Source organism: Cavia porcellus, unplaced genomic scaffold, assembly GCF_034190915.1.
Source record: "Cavia porcellus strain 051 isolate PalLab524CR breed Dunkin Hartley unplaced genomic scaffold, mCavPor4.1 scaffold_36, whole genome shotgun sequence".
Lineage (NCBI taxonomy): Eukaryota > Metazoa > Chordata > Mammalia > Rodentia > Caviidae > Cavia > Cavia porcellus.
The window spans coordinates 2,821,045-2,848,692 of NW_026947519.1; the positions used below are offsets into that span (position 1 = coordinate 2,821,045).

Below are 27,648 nucleotides of genomic sequence, written 5' to 3' on the forward strand. Positions count from 1 at the left end.
TACAAAATATCTTACACATTTAACAACAAAAAAAAAAAAAAAAAAAAAAAAAAAAAAAACCAAGAAATCATTTTCTGTTGAGGACAGAATTTTAGACCTTATGCTAGATAAATATCATATATTTTGTAACACATGTCTCTAATACTTCAATTTTTTAGCGCATTACACAAAATATGTTCCACAATGTGAATCCAAAATTAATGTCTGATGTAAAACACATGACTCAATTTAATTCAGTAAAAGAATATATTCATAAAACAAATAGTGTTTGAAGTGTTACCACATTGTTCATAAAAAATGTTATTCAGGTATCCATGGTAAGATCCATAAAGAAAATAATGATATGATACAGAGAATATAGAATTATAAAATGTGAACATATAGGTAAAATATAGGTGGTTGTTTTTATTTTTTCATTGTTGAGGCAAAATATTTATTGCCCAGGTTCATGAAGGCAAATTTTATTTCTTACATTTCTTAGTATTCAATGCACATTCATTTGTTTCCAAAGCAGTGTGGCACATGTGGCTTCCTTTCATGCATGCTGAAAGAGTAATTGCAAGCAGAAAATGCGGGAGAATCTCTTGGAATCTGCTGATATATATATAGATGGTTCCAGCAGTAAGTGTGTGAAGCAATCCAAGCACCATTCAACTGCTAGAAAAAGAAGCATTCAAAATGTTAGATTAGATGGAGTCCATAATTCATCAGGGCTTGTGGTCATGCAGAAAAACAATGAGAAAATGCCAGAGGATTACATAAAATGATTTATGATGTCAAATTAAAGAGAAACAAAAAGCAATTCAAAAACGGCAAGTGATAAAGAGATGAACAAATAATAATGGTGAAATCATCTAATAGCTTCATTTATTCAGCACAGGGAAAATAAAATGATATTAAAATTCACATCACAGTTATGAAAATACTTGGTGTAAAATTATTAAAATGCATGTGGGAAAGATTAGCTACATGTAGGTGAAGTACATATTAAGAAAACAAGGATTCTATATTGCAAAATTTGGATATTGAAAATCAATTGTTGCTTATAACGTGATGTGTTTTTCAACATATGTTTTCCGAAACTCAGCTGAAATTGCAAATATGTTTTCTCAATAAACAGTTAATATACACATTGCTTTTTCTGAGCCTGTATGCATATTTTATTTCGCAATCTCAATACAAAATAGAAAATGTACATTGTACAAGTAAAATATAAAAAGGTTGATTGATAATTCAATATGATTACTAATGGACATTGGTGAAGGCAACATCTCCGTCAAATTTCCTGCATAATTTTTAATTTCATATAGAAAAACAGGTATCAAAAATAAAAGCATTGTAAATCTCAAACTGTGAAAAGAAAACATTAATGTTAATATCAGACCCAGAGTAGCAAAAATTATGAAAAGCAGTATCATGTTTGCAATGAAGTTAACTATTTTACACAATGGGTAAGTAAAAGGCTACACACAGAGACAGGTTTCTAGATATAAATCATCTAATCTGCACAAGATTCTAGAATCTTGCCTCTAACTAGAGAGTTCCCTAACACTTTAGAGATACAGGGTCCAATGAGATTCCGTACAGTTTCCTGAAGATTTTTTCCACACCTGAGAGAGTCAGTTACATGAATAACATTTTTGAAGTTGTTAATCAAAGATTAGTGACATTGGGGTTGAATGACATTCATAAAATATAATATCTATTATTTGCTTTACTATTATATATATATATATCTCATAACTATTCTTTGTTTTACATTATATATATATATTTGAGATTACACAATGTAGTCCTTCACTTATGCATAAGTGTATGTACTGATCAAGGTACAATCTGGAATGAGTGAATTAAGAGATATGTTGTTTTTTCACTTTTATAAATTCAGTGAAATTCTCTATTATACATGCTGTGAATTCTTCATTTGCGAAGCTTTCAAGTATGCAATATTGAAGCCCATCAAATTTCACAATTACTGACTGAAAACAGAATACTAAATGAAATAATTTCATCCCTATATTTGCACATATGGTGTATATTACAGCAATGAGGTAATTCTAAATTCTTTTACAAATGAAGCCACCACATATCTACCTGTAAGAAACAACATTTCAGAAAGATACATTTCAGTGGCCACATCTTATTGGAAAGCATTCTCAACCTGCAAAACAACAGCCAGGTTTATAATTAGGAGATGTTTACAAATTATGATTAAATGGACAATTCTGTATCCATATCATAACTGACATGTACCGTGTGGAACTTTATGGTCTGCCACTAAATGGGTAATGTAACTGGGATGAAAATATCAGATGTGGAATGGTATTTCAATCCAGAGATGCACCTTTGAGATCTGGAGTTGACCATTTTTGGAAATCAATTTTGACTTCAAAATATTTTATGCTAATTTTACATTGATTTCTTGTTGCAATACATTCATTTGGACATCTATCTCCATGCAGTAGAAAAATTTGAACCATTTCTATGCTGGGGAAATTTATAGGTGGGATTTCCAAAAAATATCATTCTGTATCTAAGTAAAACAATAATGGAAAGATGGGGTTAAGCATTCTCTGCAGTAAGCTAAATTTTTTTAATACTGTAACTTGAAAATTAAATTTCCAGGGATAATTAATACATATGGATTAAAATGTGACATTTATTCAATTGGTGTTTCACTGATTAATTGTTTGATTCCTTAATCCATAAATTCATTTTTATTTTATTTCTTCATTGAGAGCTACGCATTAATTCACAGTGTTCACAATCAAGTTTAACTATATTGTACTGCTCTTTCCCTTTAAGTTTAAGAATTCTGTTGACAGAGAGCTTTGTGGTAACATTCTTTTTTCTATAACAACCAGGCCAGTGTTTACAAGTTGGTCCTGGTGGATATATGCCAAAATCACATAGATCTCCTTGAGTTGAGTTGAAACGTACAAGTAAGTGTCTAGTGGGGAAGTTCTTGGGCTCCGAGTTCCTGAATGAGTGTAACATGGGAAGGTTCAGCTGACATGATGGTATTTCTTGGTATAAGCCTTTCATAACATATTGTGTGATCTTGATCACACTGTAAAGCATCTGTACGTTACTTCAGGAATTATATATACTTATGTACCAATTGAAAGTGTTTTTGAGCACTAAATGTTAAAGATTCAAGAGTAGATTTACTTAAACTTTATATAAGATGTTCCAAAGATTTTCAGGATTGGAACTATAACAACCTACTATAAGAACATTGGTGTATAAAAGCTATCATGTTTCTATATTACAAAAATCATTCGACATATATTATTTTTTACTTAATGTTAGTTTAAAAAAGGAGAAAAATTAAATAATTAAATTATAATGATATTGGGTAGCAATGCGAATTTACAGGTTCCATAGGAGTTTTGATTTTCTGGACTAACCCAAATGTTACTAGGAAGACCAAAGAGTTAGAGTCTTCATAGTAAATTATTCATCAGGAATTTCATTTGAGAAGAAACAGTATTGAGTTTGAGGCATAATCATGTGACTGTCTACCCTTGATCTGATTAAAAATTTTAATACAGTGTGGTCATTAGTCAGCTTCTTTGCTTCATAACAGAATGATATCATTTGTTAGAGACATATTTCAAATCACTGTATGTTTTACCTTATTGTATAAAATTTCTATTGGCCTCGGGATTCATTTTCATAATTCATATTAAAGTTCTCACAAAATTGATGAAATTATGTTCATTACGAGAAGTACATCTTGACTTGCAGATTCTTTCATATAGTGAATAAAAATGCAAATAATAAATAGCAACAAAGTTGGAACAAATTAATTGTAAACTCTATGCTGTACTGCATTTCACATGGAGCAGGATCACAACTTGAATGATGAAAAGTTGCTCATGTAAATATGAAAGCTATTCCAAAGTATCTTGCTTCTGCTATCATCTAAAATAATTGTCTAGTGGGCTCTGTGTATCATGCAAAACAACAGGAACAGTACTTGAGGGCCATAAGATTATTTAAAAGTAATTATATGGAACAGTAATGAAAATCCTGAAAATCCAAAGATCACATCATCTATAAATAACAATAATCATTTCCTGTTCCCATGCTTCACAAAACTTGAGGTTTTAAATTGCCTGCAAAATACTGTTCTGTTTGTTCAAGAAATGGATAGGTAGGTTTTCTGAAATGCTCTGCCTGGAAAAAATAAATAGAATTATCTAACATTTTATGTCATATCATGTTGTAATTTTAGAATCAATTTTGTTGCATAAATCATTTGTATGAAAATAAATTATGCATGTGTTTTTGTGATGAGAATGTCATTCATTTTGGTTTTTAAATGTTTTGTTTTTAACTCTGGGGCATTTTTGGCAGTTTCCTCTATTATGTGATGTAAGTTGCCAGCTTTCTGGATTAGATAATTCTATGACACATCACAATTTTTCTCTCTTGTTTGCAGAATTGTTCCATAAGTACAGTGTTTCAAAGACCAGAAAATGTTCAATTTCTGATTCACTGGATTTTCCTCACTATCAATCAGATATCATGTCTGTAGTGGTGAGAACAGTCTAAAATGCCTTAATAGGCTATATTTTATGTTTTTCAGTGTCACTGTCTGTCACTGGGCTGAAAACCCCAAACAATTAATTTAGATGATAATCTGAGTGTGAGAAGAAGGCATGGAATTTTACAAGGATCAGAACCCTGATAGAGATGTTCTTGAGCAAGTGGTCTCAATGACTAGGAAGAGATCCTTCAAGAAACTACTATCTGATCAAATGAAGGCTGCTAGGGACAGAGTAAACCAGAAGTTGGTTGACTTCATTGTGAAGAAGCAAGGAGCTGATATCCATCTAATGGATATTATGATGGGCAAGAAGCAATCAGTTTGGCTGACTTCTTTCTTGAAAGCCAAGAGAAACATGATTTGTGTTGAAACATACCTTGAAGATGAAGACCAGATATACAGTGTAGGATGCCACTTGACGGATGTCTTCAAGAAGGCGTGTAAAACCAGAGCAACACTGTGTCAAGTGGATGGGGTCAAATTTGTAATAGAGGTTCTTCTTCCTGAAGCCATGATTTACTCTATTGCTAGTGTGGAAGGCCTGGAATTCAAGAAGGCAGAAGAGAAATATCTGCAAGGGCCACCTGTCCATTATTGTGAAAAAGATTAGTTTGACAGAAATATCTTGATGATCCAAAAGAAGAAAACATTGAAAACCAGTGGACATGTTTAGTATATCAAAAAATTCTACTGATTTTTAACTATTGGATCCTCTCATTCTGTGTCATGTATCGGTGTCTACCTGTGAAGCAGAGCAACTAATCTTATAAAAAATATTTCTAAAGTATTAAATTTATAATTATATTTCAATGTATTTGGCATTTCTTTTTTATTTTCATTAAAAGAAAAAAGAGAAAAACCAAAACAAAATAGTGTAAGGGAACAAGTAATACAGAACAACAAAGAAATATAGTAAGAAAAATCAGTTAACAGATTACAATTATCATCTTAGAGATGCTTTCTCAAGTCACAGAATCCAAGCATTCAACATTCAACAGTGTGCCTCCAAACAGTTATGTTCAGTGATCCAACCACAAACATTAACGTGGTTACCTATCTTAACACACTTAAACACACTTTCTGTTGTACTGTCCAGAGCACTTTTTTCAATCTCTTTTTTACATCAAAATTTACGCATTTTTGGTTGTATTACTCCCATAGTTCTTATTACTTTTTTTGGAAGAGAATAAAACCAAATATAATAAAATAAGCTGGCAGTCCAAACTAAGGATATACATAACACAGGATGTAAAAACACTGTATAAGGTTATGAACAATGGTTACCATATTGATTCTGAATTTCCTTAGAAATGCCTATATAATTAAATATTATAATGTTAAACAAAACAGTGCAGAACAAGACCAATAAAATCTAAACATCATAAATATTACATGACTTCAAAAGAAGATTAGAGACATACCACAAGGGCATCAAATTGAATCTTACTGCCCTCAAAGTAGTTGCCTATTCCATCAAAATTGATACTATAAAACAGAATGGAACAGAGTCTAGATCTGTCAAAACAAGATAGTTGGAGTAATTCAGGATTTCAAATCAAGTTAACAGGAAGCCAATAAAGTTGCTATAATATATCCTGTCAATTTTTTATGTTCCCCATTAATTAATAAAAACATAACGAATTTTTTTAATGAATAAGGGAGAGATTGAGATTAATGACAAGATAATACCATAGGAATCCAGGTCAAAGCATGACAATTTCAGCAACCCAGTTCTTCACCACCAAATAACTCATCTTAATAGTAGCTACCATAGGGCCCTTTGCCTTGAAATATTTGAATATATCTTCATATACTGTAGCATCTCACTTTTCAAGATAGTGTAACACCATTTAAGTGGATGAAAGTATTGTAGGGTATGTAGAACCAGCTAACAGAAAAAGAACAATGGTTTCTATATTATCATATTGCTTAAAACAACTTGTTTATACTATCACATATAATACATTCCAGCAAGATACAACATGATAAGTCCAAAGGAGAGAGAAGCGCCATAATTTGGTGGGCCTTCAAAAAAAATGATATTAAATCACCACTAGCTTTTAAGATGCCTTGTTTTTTTCAAAATAGCTGTTCATTTCATCACAATGCAATAATATCAAGCAGCCCCAAATAAATCGTTTCCAATTAATAAGGGAAAACTTTATAAGGCTTCAAGGCCACATAAAACGGAATCATGATTAGCACATACTTTTATATATTTGAACTATTTCTTACACTAGGGAAACTATTCGGTATTCACAAATGTGAGATTGATTTATTTCACTTATGAGTATGGTCTCAAGATGCATCCAATTATTTATTAATATCTCAATGTGATCTTTCTTTATATTTGAGTAGTACTCCTTGTACAAAAATACCACATTTTTTTATGCATTCCTTAGTTGATGGACACTTGGGTTGTTTCCAAGATCTGGTGATTATAAAATGTGCTGCTATAAACATAGGTGGACATATATCACTGTGGTATGATGCTTTCAATTCTTCTGGGAATATACCTCGAAGTGGAATAGCTGGAATAAATAGGATTTCCAATCCCAGGTTTTTGAGAAATCTCCAGACTGACCTCCACAAAGGTTGGACCAGTCTACACTCACACCAACAGTGTAGGAGAGTTCCTTTAACCACACAGACTCTGCAGCATTTGTTGCCTTTGGTTTTCTTGATCCTAGCCATTTTTTCAGGTGTCAGAAGGAATCTCATTGTGGTTTTAATTTGCATTTCCTTAATGATCAATGATGAAGAACATTTTTTGTGTATTTATTTGATATTTGTATTTGCTCATCTGAGAAATATATATTCATCTCAGATGCCTATTTCTTGGATAGGGTTTTGAATTATGGGGATCTGAGGTATATTTTTTTTTTTGGTGTTTTGTTTTGTTTTGTTTTATATTCTTTACATGTTTTAGACAAATGTCCCTAGTCAAAGGGGGAGTTCAGTAAAATCATGTCCCAGGTTGTGGCGTTTATTAACACTATGCTGGATAATTAATTTGACTGCAGAAACTTTTTAATCAAATGAGTTCCCAGAAACTTTGTAATAAGAGGTCGTCCCTGTTATTATTTCTTGCAAGTATTTCCTATGCCGTTTGATTTGTGTTCATGAATTCTCTATGTACCCCCATGTCTTCAAACTTTCTACCAATTTTCCTTTCAATAGATTTAGTGTTTCTGTTTTAATGTTCAGATCTTTGACCCAGTTAGATTTTAATTTAGTACATGGTGATAGGCTTGTGTCTAGTTTTAGTTTTTGGCAAAAGGAGAGCCAGTTTTTCCAATACCATTTATTAAGGAGACTCTCCTTATTCTAGGGAACCTGTTTGGCTCCTTTATCAAAGATAAGGTGGGTTAGTGGTTTTTCTTTTCTTTTTTTTTTTTTTTTTTTGTTGTGGGTGTATCTTCTAATCTATTCCATTGATCAGCATCTCGGTTTTTTGTGTTTTTTTTTGCAGTACTATGTTGATTTTAGTACTGTTGCTTTGTAGTACAACTTCAAGTCAGGGATTGTGATGCCTCCTCCCTTGCCTTTGCTGCTTAAAATTGCCTTTGGTATTCTAGATCTATTCCAGATGCGTTTTAGGAGTGATTTCTCTAGATCTATAAGGCATGTTGGTGGTATTTTTATTGGCATTGCATTGAATCTGTATAATAGTTTTGGGAGAATCACATTTTCATAATGTTTGTACTTCCTATGCATAATGTTTCAATTTTCTGAGATCATCTTCAATTTCCTCTTTCAATGTATTATAATTTTCTCTGTAAAAGTCTTTCACTTCTTTCATAAGAGTAATTCCTAAATTTTATTTTTTGTTGCTTGCTAGTGTGAAGAGTGTGTATCTCATTTCTCTCTCTGTGATTTTGTTGTTGCTGTGTAGGAATGCTATTAATTTCTGAGTATTGATTTTGTTTCCAGCCACATTACTCAATTTATTTATGATATCTAAGTGTTTTTCAAAAGAGTTTATTGTGTCTCCTATGTAGAGAACCATGTCAGCTGTAAACAATGACAAGTTAACTTCTCCTTTTCCTATCTTTAACCCTTTTTCTCTCTGGTCTAATTGCTATGCCTAGTACTTCCAGTACTATATTAAATAGGAGTTGTGATAAAGGACATCCTTATCTTGTGCCTGATTTGAAGGTAAAGGCTTTCAATTTTTGGCCATTTAGTATGATACTGGCTCTAGGTTTTGTCATAGTTGGCCTTTATTACATTGAGGTAAAAACAATCTATTCCAATTTTCTGTAAAGTTCTTATCATGAATGAATGTTGGACCTTATCAAAGGCTTTTTCTGCATCTATAGAAATGATCACGTGATTACTTTTGTCTTTATTGATATGGTGGATTACATTTATTGATTTACATATGTTAAAATACCCGTGCATTCCTGGGATGAATCCCACTTGGTCATGGTGTATAATCTTCTTGATGATTTGCTGCATCCTATTTGCCACTGTTTTATTGAGGATTTTTGCATAAGTGTTCATTAGGAAGATTGGTCTGTAGTTCTCTTTATCAGTTGGGTCTTTCTTAGGTTTTGGTAGTAGAGTAATATTTTCTGCCAGCAATATCTTGGGAAGCATTACTTCCCATTCTGTTTCATTGAAGACTTCTCGGAGAGTTGGCATTAAGTCTTGTATTTCTTGTAGATTTCTGAAGTGAATTCATCTGGGCCAGGGCTCTTCTTTGTAGAAAGGAATTAATTACATGTTCAAAATGATTGATAGAGATTGGGTTATTCCACAGTTTTATATGCTGTTGATCTATCTTTGGTACTTCATATGTTTCTAAGAATCTGTCTATTCCTACTCTGTTATCAAACATTTGAAAGTAGAGGTATTCAAAATGGGTGTTGATGATCTGTATTTCTATAGATTCTGTAGTAATTTCACATTTTTCATTTCTTTTTGCATGAATTTGAGCTCTTTTTCCCTTTTTAAAATAAGGTTTACTAGGGGCTTATCGATTTTATTTATTCTTTCAAAGAAACAATTTTTCATTCGTTGATTATTTGGCTTGTTTTCTTAGTCTTTATTGCACTGATTTCTGCTCATATTTTAATAATTTCCTCTCTTCTTTTTGCTTTGGGCTTGATTTGTTCTTCTTTTTCTAAATGTTTGATGTGTATCATCAAGTCGTTTATTTTATTCGTCCTCTATTCCTAATGTGGGAACTCAGTGCAATAAATTTTCCTCTGAGGATGGCTTTACTTGCGTACCACAGATTCCAGTAAGTTGTCTCCATATTTTCGTTTTCTTGTAGGTATTGCCTATTTTCTTTTTTAATTTCCTCTGTGACACATGTGTTTGTGGGATTTTTTTTTGTCTTTTTATTGGTATCAGGCATCAAAAACTATGCCTGCTTCCAAGTCAGGCCTTTATGCTGCTGAGCTAAATCCCTAGTCTCCTTTCTTGGGATTTTTGCACTCTCTTTTATTGTTAATTTCTAATTACATAGCATTATGGTTCCAATAGCATGCAAGGGATAATTTCAATTATTTTGCATTGATTTAAATATGTTATATGAGTTAATATATGTTCTATTTTAGAAAATGTTACATGTACAGATGAGAAGAATGTGTATTGTGTTGTTGTTGGGGGAGTTCTCTGTATGTCTATTAAGTCCATTTGTTCACAAGTGTGAATCAGTTCTTTTATTTCTTTTTTGATTTTCTGTCTGGTTGATTGGTCCATTTATGTCAATGGTGTGTTAAGATCTTCTTTTAGAAATGTGTTACTGCTGATTTTGTTTTTCATTTCTGTTAGTACTTGTGTAATATAACTGGATTCTCTGGAGTTTGATGCATATATATTTAAGAGAGTTATCTCTTCCTCTTGGAGTTTCCCCTAATTAGTAAGTAGTGACCTTCTTTATCCCTTATGATCATTATTGGCTTGAAGTTCACTTTTTCTGCCAAAAGTATAGCTCCCCCCACTTTTTTTGGGTTCCTGTTGCATGAAGTATTGTTTTCCATCCTTTGACTTTCAGTCTGCAAGTATCCTTTTTGATTAGATGGGTTTCTTGTAGACAGCATATGGTTGGATTTTTTTTTTTTTTGATCCATTCTGGCAGTCTGTTTCATTTATATGATGTATTGAGACCATTTACATTAATAGTGAGAACTGTTATATATTGATTTATTGTTGACATGTTATCTTTCTTCTGTTGCATCTTTATCTTTCTGCTCTGTTTGTCTGCTTTGTTTAGTGGTTTTGTCCTAAATGTATCTAGGCTTTCTTTCAGTAGTTTTTGCAGGGTTGGGTTGGTGATCATGAAGTTTTTCAGCTGATCTTTGTCATGGAAGTAGCTTATATTTCCATTGATTTTGAAGGACAGTTTTGCAGGGTACATATGCCTAGGTTGGAAATCATTTTCCTTAAGTTGTGAAATACTTCACTCCTTGCTCTTCTTGACTTTATCTTTTGTGCTGTGAAGCCTGCTGTGGTACTGATAGTTTTTCCTTTATAGGGCATCAGTCTTATTTCTGAAAGGCTTTAATCCTCTTTTCTTTTGTTCAATTTTCTGGGATGTTCATTATGTTTCTGGGTGTAGATTTATTTGGTTATGGCTATTTGGAGTTCTATATGCTTCATTGATCTTGATGTCAGTTTCCAATCTCGTGTTTTTGTAACTTTCATCTATTACTTCTCTAAATATCCCCTTGACTACCTTTGTGTTGTCCCCTTCTTTTTCATTTATCCCTAACAACCTTATGTTGTTTAACTTTGCATCATCTTGCAGATGTTGAATTGTTATTTCCTGATTTCTTGTTATTTTTAAAAGATATTTTGTTTCCTGTTTACTGGCCACAATCTTGTTTTTGAGGTGTAAAGTTCTATCTTCACATTCATTGAGGCAGTTTTTACAACCTTCAATTGAGTTTTTGATTTCCTGTATAACTATTGCATCTGTTGTATGTATTCTGTTTGTTTCTTATATTGTTCATCCAGGGATTCTATCCTTTTTTTTTTTTTTTTTTTTTTTTTTTAGTTCGTCCAATTTCTTAACTGCATCTTCTTTAGGTATGTTTAGGATCTGCTTCATTACTTTTATCCTTTCTTCTTTTACCTGAGAGAATATTTGTACTTTGAATTCCTTTAAGGCTTCCCAGCATTGCTTCTGTGTTTCAGTTACTATTTTTTCAGGTATTTCAGTTATGTGGCATGTGTTTTCTTCTCTACACATGACTCCTAGGCTATCTTGGGTTGGGCTGGATGTTTGAGATTGCATTTTGGTCTTTCGTTTTATCATTTTCCTGTATTTTGGAACTGCAACTTTTGTTCTAGGTGTGAGAGAGAGTTCTGCCAGCCTGGGATGGGGTTCGTTCGGTGGCCCCACTCACCAGGCCCAGCAGGGAAACACTGCATGTTAATCAGGCTAGGAAGAGAGTTCCCTCAGACTAGGTGGTATTCCCAGCCATCGCTGCTCCACTCACCAGTCTGGCAAGGACCAGCCTGGTCCCCAGGCCTTGAAAAAAGTTCCCTCGGGCTGTAGAGCATTCCCAGTGGCTGCTGATCCACTCACCAGTCTGGTAGGAATCACACCTGATCCCCAGGTGAGGAAGAAGAAACATTTTTCATACCATTTATATTACAAATTTACAGATTCTTCCTATAATTCAGCAAGGAATATGTGAGTATAAATATTGACACAGATTTTTGCATTTTTGGACATCTTGAAAATTCTTCCAAAGTTACAGGCATTGCTGCTTTTGTGTATTTTATGGATGTTTACTAAATAATGTGATCACTGCAACATATCCTGTGGAACATATGCTTGGTCACATATGGACTTGTTACAGCTTGACTTAGAAGATAAATTGCTGAATCTCATTGGTGAAACCATACAAGAGGCAAGAACACAATTTTCATTCTAAGAGACAATGTTTTCAAATGTAAGTTAGTTATACATCATAAGTTTATAAATCCTTTCCTCAATAGAAAACAAGGTCTTACTTTATGATATATTTGATATATATTTGGGAAAGTTTGGGTATTGATTTTCTCTATGTATAAGATATCACTAACATAAATAATTTTTATAATATAGTGATTTCTTTTAAGTTGCCAAGAAATTATTACATCCATATGACCATCAGAAATAAAATTAAAAAAACATTTTTCTTTTCTGTTTTAAAATATATCATGTTTTGTTTATGAGAAAAATTTCATGTGTCATTTTCATATATTTTTATTAACAATGACATGGAAAATTTGATTAAGTACTGCATGAGTTTTCTCTCAGATGTGTTAATTTATATGACATCCAACTACAAGGTACTAAGGTAGTTTATCATATATATATATATATATATATATATATATATATATATATATGTGTGTGTGTGTGTGTGTGTGTGTGTGTGTGTGTGTGTGTGTGTATTTATATTATATATGTATTACGTGAGGTATATATATATATCTCCTTGTTCTCCATTTGGATTTAATGATACCCAAGGCTGTACTGCAAGTTTTTGTTTTTTTGAAAGCTTAAAACTTTTTTTTGAGTCAAAAGTATCTTCTTAGATTCTTGGACAACTGACAGTGATGTAATTAGTCTTGAAAAACAAACTGCAATAAGCCATATATAAGGGATGTGGTAGAGCAAATTTTGACAGATTACAGCAAGTTATGTAATATAGACAATAGCAAAGCATCCAACCTAATAATTTAAAGCTGTGAATAAATAATAAGCCCCAGTAAACCTATGGAATGAAAAAATACAGCTAACCAATGCTCAAATGAGGAAAGAAAGAGTATATTAGAGTGATGCCATGAAACAACCCAAAGTTGTGAAAAATTAAAATATTGCATTGTCAAGCTTGAAAAGATAAGTATTTCAACTTAGGTGAAGGCTATAATGCATCATGCTTTCATATATCCTATTCAAAATGGTGTTAAATCCAAACTTGTTTCCAAAAGTTGAATTTAGAGTGCCCGTGATGCAGGGTCTTATACCCTTCAGTTATGATAATGGAAATTGTTGTTGCTTCTCTAGCAGGCAACAAGTGCCTGTGTCATCTGTGTTATTTATTGATAAGTTCAATAAAATGGAAAGCTTTTGAGGTAAAATAGTCTTCCCCATAATTTCTCAAGTCTTGCAAATATGCAGTTTAAACATCTAAGAGAAAAATACATGAATTTTTCAGTATGAAGACAAAGGATGACTGCAAATCCCACATGTCAGGAAAAGCAAAGATTTTGTATTTTGTTACATCAGTTTTCATATTTTAAAGGTAAAAATATCAGTACAAAGAGAAAAGCTAGAGGATTTAAAAACATATTTGAAGCAACTTGGAAACTCTCAAGCTTTTGAAAATGAGTCTTTTCATTCAGGTTTTTTACAGGCCAAAAAATTATTTAACCTCTGCATTATGCTATTTGTTTCTTCCCAAAGATTCATATTTCACTGTGTTTGTACTTTCCAATGGAAATACTTATTTTGTGGCATTGAATATCCTCCTTTGAATAGGAAGTTGCTAGTATGATTTGTCTTCCACATTAGAGGAGATTTGGTACTAAGATGTTCAGCAGAAAAGAAACTACAAGGAATACCCAAATTCTTGCTATTAGATTAAATGACTTTTCCAAGAAAAGTGTTAATATGTACTTGAAAAATAAGAGCACAGCATTACATTTTATATAATATAATATTCACCGTGAATAGTAATACTTTTGGTTTTTTAACCTTATGTTACAATTTCCAAGAGCTACAGTAATAAGCATCAAAGTATCTTCCAGCATGGTGACATCAGTGTATTATATTTCATCTAATGATGCAAAAGCCAAACTAAACAAAGCAACATAAATCATTATACATTATGCGACACAAAAAATTTAGTAAATCATCAATAGTTATTAGAATGCATCTTTCTGTTACAAAGATGCTACATGTATCTTCTGATATATTGGTAATTATTCACAAGTCAGAAAAACATGGAAAATAAAATACAGACTTAGTTAAATAATGTGCTTCATGGAAAATCGTAGAATATCCCTAATTTCTACAACATTGTACATGGATTATCTTGCAAAAGATGCTTATGCCATCTACTTTAACATAAACTAGCAACATCATAAAATGTAAGCCAAATGAACTGAAAATTTGAAACAATATAGCAGTCAACCAAAAAGTCCTGTGGTGTCAGAAATCATTGAGTTCTGGGTGTTTTTTCTATGAGTTTTCATACAACGTGCTGATGCCACATCTTCTGTTTATTCATGTTGCAACACTTTATGTAACTCTAGTCAATAAATAGCAGGGACTCACTTGACAAACACTTTAAAAACGATTTAGCTTGGTGTCTAGAGGATTGTGGATATCTCAGCAAGCAGGGAGGGATTGCAGGTTCCTGAGGCACTGCGGCCTGTGGTGAGTGCTCAGCACACTCTGCCCAAATCTCAGACTGTTTGAGACCCTCCATGCTTCTGGGTGCAGTGAGGTGGAGAGGTGGGTTTGAGCCCTCCACATCCGCCTCCACATCCAGACTCCACTTGGAGAACTGCTGAGCTTCCGAAGGGTAGGCGGGCCCATTTTGTCCCCAGAGTCCAGCCTGTTTTTGAACTGCCAGGTCTGGCCATCAGTGTGCTGAGGAGGGGCTGGGCAGATCAGAGGCACCTGCATCGGCCTACCTTTGTGTTGGAGGACTGAGGATGTCTCCATGGGTGGTGGAGCATAGCGGGTTCCTGAGGCCCTGCGGCCTGTGGTGAGTGCTCAGCTCACTCTGCCCAGATCCCAGGCTGTTTTGGTCCCTCCGGGCTTCCAGGTGCAGTGAAGTGGAGAGGTGGGTTTGAGGCGTCTACATCTGCCTCCACATTCTGGCTGAGATTGGAGAGCTGTGGAGTTTCCAACAGGCAGGTAGGTGCACAGTGTCCCTGGGGCCCAGCTTGTCTGGAACTGCGGAGGTCTGAGCAGACAGAGGAGGACCATTGGTTCTGCAGGCCCAGTGACTTGGGGTGGCATGGTGCCAGAGTCTCAGTAGCTGCAAACATAGAAGGGGATTTTCAACAAATCCTGAGGAAGTATTCAAATAACACTTGAAACACAGAAATATAAGAAAATGACAAAACAAAAGACCAAATTACAACCTCAAACCTCCAGCCTATCTAAAGAAACCCTAGGAGCAATGTACATAGAAGAAAATATATGCCATTCACCTCAAATATCGGACACAATAGCTACTAAAATTGACAAGCAAATCCAGGAAACTTTAAAGAAATTCAAACTCGAAATAAGCTCCCAGATAAAAGAAGAAATGATACAAGTAATGAAAGACATTCTGAATATATCTAAAGAAAACACAGATAAAAAATTGGAGGAACTAAACAAAAAAATACAATCCCTAGACGAGCAATAGAAGAAATAAACAGAATACATAGTGCAGATGCAAAGATATACAGGAAATAAACAACTCCACTGAAAGTTGTAAAAACCACCTTATTTAAAGTGAAGGTAGAATTTCGGACCTTGAAGATAGGATTGCAGCTAGTGAACAGGAAAGGAAAGATCTTTTAAAAATAACAAGGAATCAGGAAACAACAATTCAACAACTGCAAGACAATGCAAAGAAGGATAACAAAAGAGTAATAGGGATTAATGAAAAATAAGGAGACAACATAAAGGATGTCAAGAGGATATTTAGAGAAGTAGTAGCTGAAAATTTCCCAAGAATAGGATCAGAAACCGACATCATGATCAGTGAAGCATATAGAAATCCAAATAGTCATAACCAAAATAAAACTACACCCAGACATATAATGATCACCATCCCAGAAATCCAACACAAGAATAGATTATTAAAAGCTGTCAGAGAGAAAAGACAGATCACTTATATAGGAAAACCTATCAGAATCACAGTAGTCTTCTTAACACAAACAATAAAGTCAAGAAGAGCATGGAGTGAAGTATTCCAGATCCTAAAGCAAAATGATTTCCAACCTAGACTGATATATCCTGCAAAACTATCATTCAAAATTGATGGTGAAATACGATACTTCCATGACAATGATCAGCTGAAGAACTTCATGAACAGCAAACCAACCCTGCAAAAAATATTGAAAGACAGTTTAGATACTTAAAGGAAACAACCACGAAGCAACGCAAATAATTAAACAGAACAGAAAGATAAAGATGCAACAGCAGAGAGATAACATTCCAACAATAAACCAGCATTTAACAGTAATAACCATTAATGTAAATGGTCTAAATGCACCAATCAAAAGAAACGGACGAGCAGAATGGATCAAGAAACAAAATCCAACCATATGCTGTTTACAGGAAACCCATCTAAACCAGAAGGATACTCACAGACTGAAAGTCAAAGGATGGAAAACAATACTTTATTCAGCAGGAATCCAAAAAGAGGCAGGAGTAGCCATTCTGTTGGCAGACAACGTGAACTTTAAACCAACAATTACCATAAAGGACAAAGAAAGTCACTACATATTCGTCAGGGGAAAACTCCAAGAGGAAGAGACAACTATCTTAAATATATATGCACCAAACTCCAGAGCACCCAGTTATATAAAACAACTATTAACAGAAATGAAAACTCAAATTATCAGTAACGCAATTGTAACAGGGGACCTCAATATGCCATTGACACCAAGGGACAGATCAACCAGACAGAAAATGAGCAAAGAATTAACAGAATGGAATCACACCTGTGAACAAATGGTTTTGATATACATCTACAGAATGTTCCACCCAACAACATCAGAATACACATTCTTCTCAGCAGTACATGGATCATTCTCTAAAATAGATCATATATTAGCTCACAGAACATATTTAAACAAAGGCAAAAGAGTTGAAATCATCCCTTGCGTGTTATCGAATCATAGCGCTCTGAAATTAGAAATTAATGATAAAAGATAATGAAAAAATCCTGCAAACACATGGAAACTGAATAACACACTCTTGAGTAATCAGTGGGCCACAGAAGAAATAAAAGAGCAAATTAAACAATACCTAAAAGAAAATGAAGATGCAGATACAACTTACCGGAATCTTTGGGATGCAATGAAAGCGGTCCTCAGAGGAAAATTTATTGCACTAAGTTCCCACATCAAGAAAACAGAACGTATACAAATAAATAACTTGATGCTACATCTCAAACATCTAGAAAAAAGAAGAGCAAGGCAAGCCCAAAGCCAAAATAAGAGAGGAAATTACAAAAATCAGAGCAGAAATCAATGCAATAGAGACTAAGAAAACAATCCAAAGAATCAACAAATCAAAGAGTAGTTTTCTTTGAAAGAATAAATAAAATCAATAAGCCCCTAGCCAACCTTATTAAAAAAGGTAAGACAAAGCTCAAATTCATTCAATAGAAATGAAAAACGTGAAATCACTGCAGACTCAATAGAAATACACTAGATCATCAACACCTATTTCAAAAACCTCTACTCTCAAAAGTTTGATAAGACAGAAGAAATAGACAGAATCTTAGAAACGTATGAAGTGCCAAAGCTAGATCAAGAGGATGTAAATCTGTTGAATAACCCAATCTCTGTTAATGAGATTGAAAATGTACTTAAGTCCGTACCCACCAAGAAAATACCAGGGCCAGAAGGATTCACGGCAGAATTCTATAAGAAATACAAAGAAGACCTAATGCCGACACTCCTCAACCTATTCAATGAAATTGAAAGGGAAGCAATCCTTCCTCACTCATTCCTGGAAACAAATATTACTCTAGTACCAAAACCTGAGAAAGACTCAACTAAAAAAGAGAACTATAGACCGGTCTCCCTAATGAAAACAGATATAAAAATCCTCAATAAAATATTGGCAAATAGCATGCAGCAAATCATCAAGAAGATTATACACCATGACCAAGTGTGATTCATTCCAGGAATGCAAGGATAGTTCAACATACACAAATCAATAAATGTAATCCACCATATCAATAAAGCAAAAAATAAGAATCACATGATCATTTCTATAGATGCAAAAAAGCCTTTGAAAAGGTCCAACATTTATTCATGATAAGAACTTTACAGAAAATTGGAATAGATGGTCTTTACCTCAATATAATAAAGGCCATTTATGACAAACCAACAGCCAGCATCATACTAAATGGCCAAAACTTGAAAGCCTTTACTTTAAAATCAGGCACAAGACAAGGATGTCCTTTAACACCACTCCTATTGAATATAGTACTGAAATTACTAGCCAGAGCAATTAGGCAAAAAAGAGAAATAAAAGGGGTAAAGTTAGGAAAAGAAGAAGTTAAAGTATCATTGTTTGCAGATGACATGATACTCTACATAGAAGATCCCCTAAACTCCATGGAAAGACTCTTACATACAATAAATTCAGTAATGTGGCTGGATACAAAATCAATACTCAGAAATCAATAGCATTCCTATACACGAACAACAAAATCACAGAGAGGGAAATAAGAGAAACTGCACTCTTCACATTAGCAAGCAAAAAAAAAAAAATGAAATATTTAGGAATTACTCTTATGAAAGAAGTGAAAGACTTATACAGTGAAAATTATAATACACTGAAAAAGGAAATTGAGGATGATATCAGAAAATGGAAAGACATCCCTTGCTCATGGAATGGAAGAACAAACATTGTGAAGATGGGCATTATCCCAAAACTGTTGTACAGATTCAATGCAATCCCAATAAAAATCCCGTCAACATACCTTATAGACCTAGAGAAATCACTCCTAACTTTCATCTGGAACCAGAAGAGACCTAGAATACCAAAGGCAATTCTAAGCAGCAAAGACAAAGCAGGAGGCATCACAATACCTGACTTGAAGTTACACTACAAAGCAACAGTAGTAAAATCAACATGGTATTGGAATCAAAACAGGGCTGAAAATCAATGAAATAGATTAAAAGATTCAACCACAACTACAAACACACCCAACCACCGTATCTTTCATAAAGGAGCCAAGCAGGTTCACTGGAAGAATGACAGTCTCTTTAATAAATGGTGCTGGAAATACTAGGTCTCCATTTGCCAAAAAGTAAAGCTAGATCCATGTCTATCACCATGTACTAAATTAATTCTAAATGGGTCAAACATCTGAATATTAAAACAGAAACACTAAGTCTATTGGAAGACAAATTGGGTAGAAACCTTGAAGACATAGGAGTAGGTAGAGAATTCATGAACTGTACTCAAACTGCACAGGAAATACTACCCAGAATCAATAAGTGGGACCACTTCTTATTACAAAGTTTCTGCATGTCAAAAGAAATCTCCAGCATAGTGAAAAGAAAACCCACAAACTGGGAAAATATTTTAGTGAACTCTCTCTCAGACAAGGGACTCTTGTCTAAAACATATAAAGAATTAAAAAAAAACCTCAGACCCCCAAAATTCAAAGATCCAATCCAAAAATGCACATCTGAGATGAATACGCACTTCTCAGATGAAGAAATGCAAATGGCAAATAAATATATGATAAAATGCTCATCATCGTTGGTCATTAGAGAAATGCAAATTAAAACCACACTGAAGTAACATCTCACTCCTGAAAGAATGGCCAGGATCAAGAAAACCAACAACAACAAATGCTGGAGAGGCTGTGGGGAAAAAGAAACTATCCAGCACTGTTGGTGGGAGTGTAGACTGGTACAGCCTTTGTGGAAGTCTGTCTGGAGATTTCTTAAGAAGTTGGGATTGGAAATCCCATTTACTCCAGCTATTCCATTTCTAGGCATATTCCCAGAAGAAGTGAAAGCATCATACCACAGTGATATATGTGCACCTATGTTGATAGCAGCACTATTTGTAATCGCCAGATCTTGGAAACAACCCAACTGTCCATCAACTAAGGAATGGATAAAAAAAAATTGGAATTTCTATGCAATGGAGTATTATTCAGCTATAAAGAAGGATCACAATGAGATATTTATCAATAAATGTGCGCAGCTTGAGACCATACTCATAAGTGAAATAAATCAATCTCGCATGTGTGAATACCGAATAGTTTCCCTAATGTAAGTAATGATTCAAATATATAAAAATATGTGGTAATCATGATTTCCCATTATGTGGCCTTGAAGCCTTATAAAGTTGTCACTTATTAATTGGAAAGGCTTTATTCTGGTCTTCTTGATATGGAAATGTTTGAAGCTATAGTATATGAAGTTTTATTCAAATATTTCAAGGAAAAAGACAGTCACTATGGTGACTACTATTAAGTCGGGTTATATGGTGGTGAATCACTAGGTTGCTGAAACAGTCATGCTTTGACCTGTATTGTTATATTGTTATGTCCTGTTTTATCTCAACCTCTCCCTTATTCTTTTAAAATATATTTAATTATTTCTTATGTTTGTTTTAATTAAGGTGAAAAATTTTAAAAATTAGCAGGATATATAATAGTAACTTTTTTTTGATTTCCTATTAACTTGTTTTGAAGTCCTTTAATACGCGCACAATCTTGTTTTTACTGATTAGACTCTGTTCCATTCTGTATGATAGTATCAAGTTTGAGGTATAGGCAACTACTTTGAAGGCCAATGAGATTCACTAAGATGCCCATTCTCGTTTCATTATTTTCTCCTTTGGAAGTCCTGTAATGTTTACAATGCCTAAGTTTTATTGGTCTTGTTCTCTACTGTTTTGTTTAACTTTATAATATCTAATGAAATAGAAAATTCTTTTTAAGGAACAAGAGACATCATTGATAACCATTGTTGATAACCTTATACTCTGTTTTGCATCATGTGCTATGTCTATTCTTGGTTTTGACTGACAGCTTTGTTTTGCCATATTGGACTTTATTCTATTCCCTCCCAAAAAGTAATAAGAACTAAGAAGTAATAAATCCCAAAATGTGTCAATTTTGTTTTAAAATAGAGAGGGGAAAAAGAGCTCTAAAGAATACAACAGCAAGTGTGTTTAGGGGTGTTAAATAGCTGACCATATTAATGTTTGGTTGGTTCATTGAACACAACTGTTTGCAATCTCACTGTTTGAATGTCCACTTTGTATTCTTTGATACTGTGATTTGAGCAACTATTTCTAAGATGATAATATGTAATCTATTAACTGGTGATTTCTTACTTTTTTTTTTTGTAGTTCTGTATTACATGTACCCTTACACTGCTTTGATTTGTTTTGTGTTTTTCTCCTTTACTTTTTAAAGAAAAAAAATGATTCAGCTTGATGAAACTCAAAAGAGCTTATTAGTATGGTAGAAATATGTTCATATTTGCAAAGTATCAATTTTTAAATTAAGACTCAACAAAGAGCTTGTAATTTATTTGGTAAATATACTCAGATTGTAGAAATAGTCGTAAAATTACTGTAAGTGTTTAAAATGCACTGTGTGTGCAAGAACGTTTACAATATGAGAGAGGGGAACAGGCTTTTCTCTGCACTCTTTTGACTTGCTGACATGAATGTCTGGTGCCAGAACAGTGTGCCTTGCAACATGCTTCCTTGCTATTTTGAAAGTTGATAAAGGATGAAACATTCTTAAACAGAATGACAAATCTAAATTTCTTTATTTATTATATTGATTACTATGTTTCTCCCATTATGAGTAACAAGGAAAGAAATTATTGATTTTCTAGCTTCCCATTGAGTATGGTATCATGTTTCTTTATTGAGTCAATGTCTGTTTTTCCTCATGTTGTTTTTGTATTTAACTGTCCCCTCTTTCAGTCAACATTGCAATAGTTTTGAAGAAAGTGTTAATAGCATTACTACAATTTCAAATGTCTCAGCTTGGGACTAATATGCAAATATGTTTTCTGAATATTAAAATGATCTCATATATAAAGTAATCAGAAATTGTGTGAGAATATCCAAGAGAACTTCTGTCATTCCTTTGACAAATGCTTCTGTAATTTTCTTGGTATTTACATTGCTCAAGAAATAGTGCAAGTTATATTAGAGGGGGTTTTTTTTTGCATCATTTTAGAATATTTTACTGGATTACAATTTGTAAATCTATTGCAATTTTAGTTTTTCAAGTTTTACAATGAACATAATTTTTGTGTGTGAACATTTCTAGATGTTGAATTGTGGTTCTGGCAGAACCGTGCAGCTTTTAAGTAAAGTGAATGTGAAGACAGAGGATTCAGGTGCTAGTAAGTGGGGACAAAAGGAAACAAATAACACAAACTGACTAATTTACTGCCATTTATACACAATATCAATTCCACCTGCTGCATATTAAAAGTAGAGCAAATGCTTTCCATCTTTAAGAGGACAAAGACCAAACTAGAAATGGCTGAACAACACAAAAGGGTCTAAACCATGCAATTATTTATACAGACACTATTAAATACCATTTTCCCTACTCCAATATTATAGCATATCCATATGAAAAATAATATCAGAGCATGATTTTGTCCATAACTAGAACTTTTAGGACCAGGCTGACAACTGACTCCTGGATTCTACAGGGGACAAGACTCAATATAAGAAAGGGTCATATCATAAAAAACATACTGTAAACCACACGTATTTGGATTTCAAATTAATAGTGTGAAAACTCAGCAGAGCTGATAAGTTGATTGGAATACTTCCGCAAAGTTCAAAAACAAATCTTGTCTGTGGAACACCTTTTCATAGCAGAATACAATTAAACTAGGAAACAAATTAATTTTCTTAGTGTCAGACACCACAGATAACAGACTGACATCAAAGGTCTAGTTGAAAGCTTGTAAATATTTAAGTAAGTCTTAAATGAAATCCCAGTGCAGTCCATTTGTTCTTGGAATAATTCCATGGTTTCCCAGTTGGTCTTGCAAAATCACATGTCTAACTTGGAGGAATACTACATAAATATGTGCCTTAGTGGGTAATTGTTCTGTGTTACCTTCCAAGCATCACAGGGATCATAAAGTGGGTCTGCACATGTTCTTGTCTTGTACTTGTTGCAAAGTTTGTTTACAAAGGGCAATGACACCTCAGTTATGGTTGAGCTGGTTTCTGACATCACATCTCTCATGGACTTGAGGCTGATTTCCAGGGCCGTCAAAAACTTCTTAAACATTTCAAAGAGTTGCAATGATGTCCATTTTATCATGGGAACCAGCAGAAACACTGACAGCCTCAAGCTCTGCAGCCAGGTCCCCTGACAGACTTTGTTCCATTCCAGGAGGACTGCATCCCTTCAAATGAAAGAGACAAGCCAATAATTAGCAGGATGCTCTACGTGCATTGTCATGGCTCACATTTACTAAATATTTTTTCACTTTATATGTAGCCACCTTGGGTATATTTAGCTACCTTTTGGACAGTATCAGGCTATCAATTGTGTACGCCAACCAAAATTTACATCAATACTACCTGGTTTTCAACAACAATAATTCTGCAGCTCTGCACTTTGCTTGTTTCCAGATACGCTTCTAATTCTCAAAACCTAAGTCAATAGATGATGGCTTTCCTGCCTCCCTTCTATCTCTTGGAAGTTCAGAGGTGAGGTAGCTATTTCAAAACAGAGCAAACAACTCCTCAAATTAAGGAAAACTAAGGGACTCACTGAGGCTCTGGAAAAACTTTCTGTAGTAAATAAGGGCTGGAAAGCTTCCAACAAACTCTCATGATGAGCTGACAGCTGTGGAAACAGTGCAACCCCTACCAGGATCTCCACTCTCCAATGAGGAGATAATTCCTACAGCTCCATGGGGAAGGTAGTAGCCCTGAAGGTAGCAGGGGATTTTTGAAACTGCATATAAAAGCACATTTGCTTGGCCACAGTGCATACATATACTCAATTAAATGTATATACATTGATTCTCTTGCAAATTTGTTTTGAGCAGCAAAGTGAATTAGGAAAGAAACAAGAGTAAATCCATTGTGCAAATACAGGGCATGCAGCTATTCTATCTGAAGGCAAAGCAGGATGGAGTGTTCTCTGCCTCTCCCTTTTTCTTTAACAATGCCACATCCCTAACATAGATTATTGGGGGTCATTTGGGGTTATCACAGTGCTATGGAGGAGGCTCTTCCCTGACATGTCATCACATCTATTGGGGTGAAACCCCCAGTAATATTATTGTTAACATTTCTTGTTTTTATTTGAAGACAAAAAAGAAAAGACATAAAAAAAGACGTAAAATCATACAAGTAATACAGAATTTCAAGAACAAATATATAAAGTAAGAATATACCGGTCAATGTGTAACATACTGTCTTCTTAGAAACAATTGTCCAAATTACAAAATTAAAGCATATAAAGTAGACATTTATAGAGTGATATTTGAGACAGTTCTGTTAAATGATACAACAAGGGCTCAGTAATGTTGTTTTCCATCCTACACTCTTCAACATTTCCATAGACATGACTCTTCCATGGAAGTAAAGGGTAATGTGACTCTGATGTGGCTGAAATTTCCCCAAAGTGGCTCACAGCCCAGTGGTGCAGATGGCAGCTCTGGATGCAGTGTTCATGGTGAATGATCACAGGGTGCACCTGCATGTGCTCAGGTATCTGCCAACTAATACACTGTGTCCTGCAGCAGTGGTTCATCTGCAGATTCCACATGAAGCAACCACAGTTGCATTACATATTCCTTTGCTCTTATTCTTGGGTTATGTTACAGCTATGGTAGTACACTGATTTGCTTTAAAAATATTTAATGTAGTACAGCGTTCCGTCAATCAGCTCAAGAGGGAGTCAGCTGCTGCCCCTGCCCCTGCACACTACAGCATCCCTTGGGTTGCTCCCAAACCAGGGAGAAAGCCTGACTGGGGAAAAGCAACAGCAGGACCTGTACCAGCACATCCTGTGGCCACAGCAGTCAGGAGAATCCAGGAGAATCAAACTTGCACATTTTGGAGAAATTGTAGCCAGTGTAGAAAGGGCATAGGACCCCACTATCCACTTTTATGGAAGAAACCAAGAAAGTGTCAAGATCAAGAAGCAAAAGGCAGTCCACAGATGCAAACTGAGCAGAGCCATTCTAGCAGAGAAAAACATGGAAGAGATTGGAAGTTGCACATCTGAAGTTTCTAAAGAGATGGCAAATGAATTAAAGAGACTACTTCAGGAGGCTGTAAAACAGATTAGTGAGTAGAAATACAATCTCATAAAAGATGAAATGAAACGCATGATAAAAGATTTGCTAAGCATCTCAAAAAAAAAAAACATAGATTTTTAAAATGGAAGTTCATAGGAAACTGAGAGAAACCTTTAATGAACAAACTGGGACAGATTTAGAATGCACGAAACAGATTCAAAGAGTTATTCTGGAAATTAAAACCTGCATTGAAATTTGATAAAACTTCTGAAAGAAACAGAAGATAGACTTTCAGATCTAAAAACAGGTGTGTAGGTTGCCATAGTAAGGGAAAAATCTCTTAAAAATAATAACAGGAAATAACAATTCAATGATTTCATAATGATGCAAAGCAAAAATAATTTAAGAATAATAGGTGTCACTGAAAAAGCAGGGGTCAACCCAAAATGCTATTTATGGAAGTAATAGCAGAAAACTGCCCAAACATGGGATAAAAATTTGACATACAGATAAGGCATATGGAACTCCAGCTAGTCATAACCAAAATAAATCTCCACAGAGATATATAATAATCAAGATTCCAAAAATTGATCACCAGAGCAGAATAAGAAAACCTGCTAGAAAAAGAAACAGATCACCTATGAAAGAAAATGAATCACATTCATGACAGACTTCGCAACACAAACCAACAAGTCAAGAAGAGCTTGCAGTGAAACATTTCAAGTCCTAAAAGGAGACAGTTCCAGCACAAATTGACATAGCCTGGAAAACAGGTTTTCGAAGTTAATGGAGAAGCAAGATATTTCCATGTCAAAGAAGAAATGAAGGAATTCTTGGCCACCAACCCAAAATTGCAAAGAATGCTGAACTCATTTAGTGAGAGATAATAAGACAAGAATTCCAGAAAGAGCATCAGAAGGGGATCATGGATCGGGGAACACATTTTAAAGGAGGGGAAATGTAGGCACCCAATGGCAGAAAAATAGTATGGCAGAGCCCAGCCAGTGCTTGGAGTTCATAACATTAATGCAGATGGCTTCCATTCACCAATAAAAAGAAACAGAGGCAGAGTAGATGAGGGGAAAGACCCATTACCATGCTTTATTCAATAGAAACATTGAACTCAAAAGGAAATTCATAGACTAAAATTCCAAGGAGAGAAAAATGCTCTCTTTGACTGGGAATCAGAAATAAAGTAGGGGTCTCTTGCCCATCAGCTGTTGAAAGGATAGGAGAGATATGGCATATCTATAATTGCAGAAGCTACTCAGCTAGAAAGAAAGATAACTTTGAGGCTCTTGTCGGTAAAGGTATACAACATGAGGTCATGCTCATGGTGAAATGATTCACAGTCACATGAGTGAACATCATTTTCTCTCCATGGTATAAAATCTAATCAAGTTGATGGGATTCAAAATGCACAAAAATGTTGTGGAAGGAAAGGGGAAGAGTTTTCTAGAGGGGGAAGGCAGTGACTATTGTTAATCTAAATACTGTTTGATACCCTGTATTGTTCTTTCATTGTTTAGCATGGTTTTATTGCTTTGTTTTGCTTGGTTTTATCTTACTTGATGGCATGAATGTCTATTTCTGAAGTAATAAAATCTAGTATGATGGTACCCATTATGGATTTACTATTATCTTATTTGGAGTAATGTATTGCTTGACTTTTTTTTTGAAATGGTTTTTTGTTTGATTTTGTTTTGTTTAATTTTATTATGTCTGGTGGTGTTAGCATCTACTCTGAAGATATCAAGATGCATTATGGTAGCAATTGTATTAATCAAATTGTGTTGCCCTGAAGTCCTGTAAGGCTTTCAATGTTTTGTTTTGATTGGTTTTATTCTTCTATTTTATTTGATTGTATTATGTCTGATGGTATGGTAGTTATTTTGAAGTTAACAAGAGGCATTACGGTAGCCATTTCCTTTTATCTTGACAGGAAGCCCTATATCATGTTCATTGTTTTGTATTGAATGTTACTTTTATTTTATTTGATTGATTGTATTATGTCTGATGGCATAAACAGCTACATTTTAGAAAAGAAGCAACATTATGTTATCTGCTGTTGTACTCCCATGGTCTTGTTTTGTAGGCCTGCATTACTTTCATTGTTTTCTTTT

At 34.2% G+C, this 27,648-nt stretch overlaps 1 pseudogene; it reads right to left on the reverse strand.

The window, feature by feature from the left end:
* Positions 1-23,557: 23,557 nt before the first annotated feature.
* Positions 23,558-27,648, reverse strand: part of LOC134474717 (ubiquitin carboxyl-terminal hydrolase 42-like) — an 82,030-nt pseudogene continuing 77,939 nt past the window's right edge.